The sequence below is a fragment of the Nelumbo lutea genome, chromosome 2, assembly GCF_056320005.1.
Source record: "Nelumbo lutea isolate HS-2025 chromosome 2, American lotus-T2T, whole genome shotgun sequence".
Lineage (NCBI taxonomy): Eukaryota > Viridiplantae > Streptophyta > Magnoliopsida > Proteales > Nelumbonaceae > Nelumbo > Nelumbo lutea.
In genome coordinates, this window is record NC_142685.1 from 38,205,966 (window position 1) to 38,213,071 (window position 7,106).

Genomic DNA, 7,106 nt, shown 5'->3' on the forward strand with positions numbered 1-7,106 from the left:
AGCATCCTTTACAGTCGATCAAGCGCGAGGCCCTGAAGAAATCTACACCAAATCTCTCAAAGCACCAAAACCAAGGAAACTTACATCAACACTTCAAGAAGTATGAGAAACACACCAACGACCCTCGTTTTCACCAAATTCGACTATTAATTAGAGGTTGCTCACGTCATCGAGTAGAAATCAAAGAGAATTCATTCTCTTGTTTATTTCTTTATTACAAATTCATTTTTTTGTAATTTGTCTCCATATTTTGTGTTAATCAAATACAAGAAATTTGTGTCAACAATAAGCAACCACTAACTAGCCCATTGTGGAACAATCTACCAAGAGTGAATCCTATGAACCCCTCAGTTCACGAGAAACATGTACCCTCCAATAAGAGGCGTGCACGTTGCCCTTTTTTAAAATGGTGCTCCCATTAATGTTTAAACTTCCGTTAATGAAATGAATCTGATTGAACTAGATAGAAAAGGACAAAAAATGAAAAGAATCCATCGGCCAAGGTTCAAAATTTCGTCACATATCGGCTCGTACCGGTCAATACGTACCATTCCAACAAGTTTTCGGCATGGTACATGGTACCAAATTGAATGTGTTGTATCGTGCCTGTATTGTATGCATTTTTTATTTTCTTAATATAAAAGCTTTTTATTAAAGATAGAGAAAAAAAATAAAATCCCCCTTTCCTCCTTCCTCCTCTTAAGGAAGCTTATGCCTCTTGCATTCTGAACTATGCTTCACGCCTCTAGGTAGTGGAATGCCTCTGTGTTTTAAAACATTGATATTTATTTTTTTAATTTTTAGAATAAAATATGCAAAATAGTTATTTCATTTATTATGTCCATAAACTCATTCAATTTTTTGTTACATATTTACTTTTCTTAATTTTAATTTAATTTTTAGAATAAAACATGCAAAATAATTATTTGAATAAAAATAAGTAATTATTTAGCTTTTAGAAAATTAGAATAAAATGTGCAAAATAATTACTTGACCTATTATGTCCATAATTAGATAGTATGTTTCTATTCCCAACTTCCCGTTTATTGATTATAATATGTTTTTTCATAAAACCCACTAAAGTGTGTTATTTTTATGCATAAATAGCTCATTTACATCTTATATTTAGTGATATTGATGTTTATTTATGATTTATTAGAGTATTTATAGCACTTCCATGTGTTTCCAAGGCATATCCCGATACGTCTCTTAAATTTGCCTTTCTGATATGCATAGTGTTTCCGATACTTTGAACCTTGCTCATTGCGTTACCAGTTACCACTGACAGAAGCTGTTTAAAGTTAGATAGAGTTTTTGTGTGCATTGAATTGTACTTGGACCAATGGTTAGATGGATTTGGGTAGGTTAGTAAAGAAGTTAGATAGAGTTTTTGTGTGCATTGAATTGTACTTGGACCAATGGTTAGATGGATTTGGGTAGGTTAGTAAAGAAGTTAGATGGAGTTTTTGTGTGCATTGAATTTTTTTAAGGTGTTTAAAGTTGTTCCTACTTTTCTTTTGTCCTAGGTGGGGCCTAGACTACAAACCTATTTTCCTTGTTTTGAACTCTGATGTGTATAATAAACCAAAGGCCTTTCATTTTTTTTTTAAGCTTGGCTACAAGAGAAAAAAAGTCAAAATATAATAAAAAAATAATTGGTATTTGGGAGCCAATGGCTATGCTAGTTATCATATCTTATGACTAAGTAGGATTACATTTAAGTCTATTGGATAATTTTGTTGAGTAAACTCTAATACCAATAATAATTCTTCTAGTAGAAAAAATCTAAGCAATTGTAGCTGGAAAAAGGTGATCAAAACACATAATTTTTTCATAGAGCCACTTTATTCAGATGAGAAAGGAATAATATTGTCTAGATTAAAAATGAGGGGGGAGTTTGGCTAAATGATCATGAGAGTATTTCTTAATTATCTGCTTATCTATGGATTACTTTTCGGATCTTTTTGTTTCTCCCAAAGAAGATTAAATAAAACTCCCCTATATTTTTAATAGAGTTGTGTTTGAGAAGGACAATGAATTATTATTACAGTGAGGAGAGTGGTATGTCTTTGGGTGACCAAATGGTATACTTTCTTTGATTTATAAAAAAATTTGGGATTTTATATGTAAGAGTTTGTATGATTTGTTTGTGAATCCTTTAAGAATAAATAGTTTGTTGGTAAAATAAACACACTTTCATAACAATGGTTCCTAATATTGCTGACCCTTATAGAGTGAAAGACTCCTGTTCCATTAGTCTCCTTATTAGTGTGCTGTTGTCCTAGGGAGATAGATTTAAGATAATGTGGTCTTAGCTCAGGAGGTCATTTACTTTTTTTTTTTAATAGAGGAAATCAGGAGAGGGTGGGTTTAATAATTTCTAAGTTGGACACCTCTAAAGGTTATGACACCATAGAATGGGATTACTTATTATGGTCTCTAAAGGAACTAGGTTTTGCTCAAGAATGGTGTGATTTAATGTGGTGATGTGCTCTCTCATACTAGTTTTTCTATGATGGTTGAGGTGAAGTTGAGGATCAATTTGGGGCATAAAGAGGGGTCTTAGACAAGGAGACCCTTTGTAACCTTATCTTTTTGTTATAGCAATGGAAGGCTTGTCTCGATTGACAAGTTAATGTTGTGAGTAAACTTGAGGGACTTAAAATGGCTAGGGAAGTGCCTAGGATTTCACATCTTCTATTTGCTCATGATGTTCATTTATTTGGAAAGGCAAATAGAGAAGAAGTAGTTGATTTTATTGAACTTAATGAGTTTCAATCAATTTCTGTGCAGATTAGTAGGTGCCTAGGATTTCATAAGAGAAATATGTTTTCTGAGAAAATGCCTGCTGTTTGGTTGGCCATTTTTCTAAAAAACGTTTTCTTAGACCATGCCTTGGAAATCGAGAAATGTGTGGTCTGAGAAAAAGTTCTTTTTGGTGTTTTCTTGTTTGTCTACTATTGCTAGAAATTGTGTGCTGATGTGGCATTAAAAAATGCCTATGTGGCAACAATAACAATGGTACCAAATATAAAATCTGAGGAAACAACATGCATATGCAACATTGTTTTTCTGAGAAAACACCTCTTAAGAAATGACATCGATTCCAAAGGTTAGAAGATGATTAGGCACCAAATAAAAATTTCCCTTCTTTTGTAAATATTTAGGAGTATTTCTATGAATGAAAAGGAATTCAAAATCTTTGGACTATGATGGATAAAATGAAGGAAAATCTAGCTTAGTGGGAAGTTTCTTGTTTATCTTATGTTGGTAGGAAAACCTTGATTTACTCAACTTTGCAATCTATTCAGGTTTTTTGTATAGTGTGATTCAATTCCCAAGAAAAACTTTATAGGAAATTAAAGAAACCCAAAGGAATTTTTTGTGAAAGGGATCAAATAAGTTTCATGAAGTGAGATGGGTTACTAGATTAATTTAGTTGTATTCTCCTTGGTCTAGGTTTCGAACAAACGGATTTGCTGAATAAGGCTTCGCTATGTAAATCGGCTTAGAGGTTTCTTGGGGAATCTAATGTCTTGTGGGTGAAACTGTTGAAGAGTAAATATTTAACCAAAAATGAGATCATCTCTACTAAAATTTCTACTTCAGCTTCTTAGGTGTGGAAGTTAATATGTAAATCTCTTTCAACTCTTCTCCCTGATTTGGAAGTTCATCTTAGTAGGGAATCCTAGATTAATGTTTGGATCTTTCTTTAGACTCATAATGGTAATGATTTTTTACACTCTTGTTGCTACACCGAATCTATCTAATAACTATTGGTTGTTGAAGTTTTGATTTACTCTTTGGGAGGTGTTTGGGATTGAGGAAAATTAAATCAACTATTTGGTCAGATGGAAGTCAATCATATTCTAAATACTAACATTTTCAAACACACGTAGGGGTATGATTGAGCCGAGTTGAGTCCAGTTTTGGGTGGTTTGAGCTCAAGCTTGATTCAAAAACTTAGAGCTTGAAACTCAACTTCATCTCGACCAAGTTTTAAGTTTTATACTTGAGCTTGACTTGAATCGATACTCACGAGCTACTCGAGCCAATTATAAATAAATTGCTATTAAAAATTATAAATAAATTAATATTTAAAATATTATAAATAAAATGATAAAATATAAAAACTTCCCCTGAAGTTTCACTTTCATAAAAACCTCCTCTATAGTATTAAAAAAGCCTGTAGTTATCTCCCTTTTCTTATTATCCTAGATGGAAAACATTGGCCTAATGCATTAGTTGAGTTATATTGAAAAGAATAAAGTAATTTTACTTTATAAAAATGTTAGGTCTAATGAAGTTTAGAATGATAAATTTGGTATTTTGAATTATATTGAACATTTTAAGGGTAATTTTGTGACTTGGAAGTCTTCATTACAGGAAATAAAGATGGACATAGGTTTCTGTAAAATTAGAGGTGAGGTTTTTGTGAAAGTGAAACTTTAGGGGAGTTTTTATATTTTACCTTAAATAAAAAATATATAGAAAACTTGATTTTATATTAAAAATTATAAACAAATCAATATTATGACTTAATTTCCTATAAAAACCCAAAAAATTATGACTTTATTATAAATTTCATTATTTATATTATAAATAAATTAATATAAAAAGTTAATATTTATTTACATTATAAATAAAAATGTATTGAAAAATAATATTTTATTAAAACCTCAATTAGGATCACAAGCTACTCGAGTTGGGTATAATGAAGTTCAACTACTTGACTCAAGTCAAGCATGACTCGACTCAATAATCTTCAAATTGAGTTCAAGTATTTAGCAAGCCATCCCAAGTAACTCACGAGTTGGCTCGAATTGCTTACACCCTAAACACATTAACTGTGATACATTTATTTGGAATGGTTCCTCTAAAATCCTTTTATAGTCGGGAATGGAAGATTCAAATGTGCAATTTGAGTATTCTTTATTAAAACTTCTAAAGAAAATTTGGAAACCAAAGATGCCTCCCATGTTTAGGTTATTTTTGTGATGATTGGTTAGGAATTTTGTTTACACTAAGTCATGCAGATTAGTGGAGTTGGGTCTTAATATGGATGCTATATGTTTCCTTTGTAGAGAACATGAGGAGCTTATTTCACACTTGTTTTGTTTTTACTTTTTGCCCTTTTGTTAAGGCTGTGTTGTTTGCTTCTCTATTGGGTACAAGAGTTAATTCCTTTCATCTTAATTTGTTTGTTGAGTTTTTGCTGGAAATGAGTAATTCTTCTCAAGGAGCTAGCGAGATAGATAACCTTTTGTGTTGGTCTATTGTTTTTAATTTTGTCTAGAAGGCAAGAAATGATTTTATTGTTAATAATACTATTAGGTTGGTTCAGATAGCTAAAGTGAAATTTTAGAAGAGTTGAAAAAGTAGAACTTAAATTTTGTTTATATGAAAAAAAAAATGCTATGAGCATCCATTCTTGAGATATTTCTAGAAACATTTTTAGAAGCAAGGTTTATAGATGATTATAAAAGATTTCCAAATCCTTAATCTACAAAATATAAAAATGGTTGTTGAGCATATATAACATATCTAGCTAGTGATTGCTTCATTTTTTCTTGAAAATATTGAAAATTACCAAATGAAGTAGATGTGTGTGCAATCTTATGTTAGAGTTGAATAATTTTGTTGTATGTGTTTCTCTGTGTTTTCTTGGATGTCTAGTGCCACCATTGCTTTGGTAGTTTGGTAACTAAAATCCATTTTACATTTTTTTACATACTACTCTTGTACCCTTCCTCTCAAATTGTATTGTAAAGTAAGGCCATAAATCACTAGTTTTCTCTTAATTCTCCTAGAACCACTAAGACTAATATCAATAGCACTAGCATAGTGGCACTAACACCAACATTGATACTATCACATTGGAATTGGGCTACATTGAAGCTGTGGCCATAGGAGAAGGATGTTTAGTAAGGACCTGCTATTTCAATAAATGTAAGATATTAAAACCTGAAAAATTAGAAAAAAAAAAGAAAAATTAATTAGTCCTTACCTGATAATTCAGTATAATATCCCAATTTGATTTCAATAGATGAAAATTTTTCCTAACTGCCAACTTGAGACACTTGAACGGCTTTGTTAAAACTTGAAAGAAAGTTAAGAAATATTGAGTTAGAAACTATGCAAGAGATTGATTGTTATTGTGATACAAATGAAAAAGGGTAAAGGTATATTCATAGGAATTGTAAAATATTAAATTGATCAAAATACCCTCCTAAACTAGTCTATAGTTATTAAAAGGGGTATTTTGATCTTTTATAAAGTTTATTTATCACTTACTAAATGCCCTTCAAACTGGTTGTTTATAACTGTTGAGGGGGCATTCAAGTCATTATCACCCTCCTAAGGCTAAATACAAAAATACCCCACAAACTTGTTTATAGTTATTGGAGGCATTTAAGTCATTTTCAGCCCCAAGGCTAAATACAGAAATGTCCTCACCAAACTAACTGTTTATAACTATTGGGGGCATTTGTCATTTTTGGAGCCCCAAAGAATAAAACTAGCCGTTATGTAATGATTGGTCCACGAACACATACTAGATTCGAGCTGTGTGCCTGCCTGTGTGATGCCAGGCATGTGGGCGTGAACCCCTAGGCCCAGCCCATCCCGGTACTATAGCATGTGGGTCATGCCAAGCATGGCCCACGTCAACGCCAGACAGTGCTGACGACCCACAGGTGGCTTGGTCCATTTTACACATTGGAACAAGCTATGCCTCCCAAAAAACCGAGGTGATATTGGTTTCAGGCAAAACTTTGCTAAGGATAATCAATGAGCAAATATTAAGATTATTGACTAATTCAGATAAATATTTGGGCCCAAAGAGTAAGTCCAAGTATTTTCTTAATACAAGTTTGCTCTAATCTAAAAGTTAAATCCTCAAATTCTATTTGGTGGAAACAAGCTCGTGGCATCCTAAATGAGCTCGAGCAAAATTTATTTTGGCTAATCAAAGGTGGTCGCAGTATTTCGGTTTTCCATGATCAATAGATGCCATCATTACCAAGTGGATTGCCTCCAACCCGCTCCATAACAGTGATGCATCTTCATCCAGATTTACCCTCAGACAAATTACTGTGTAAAGGGAA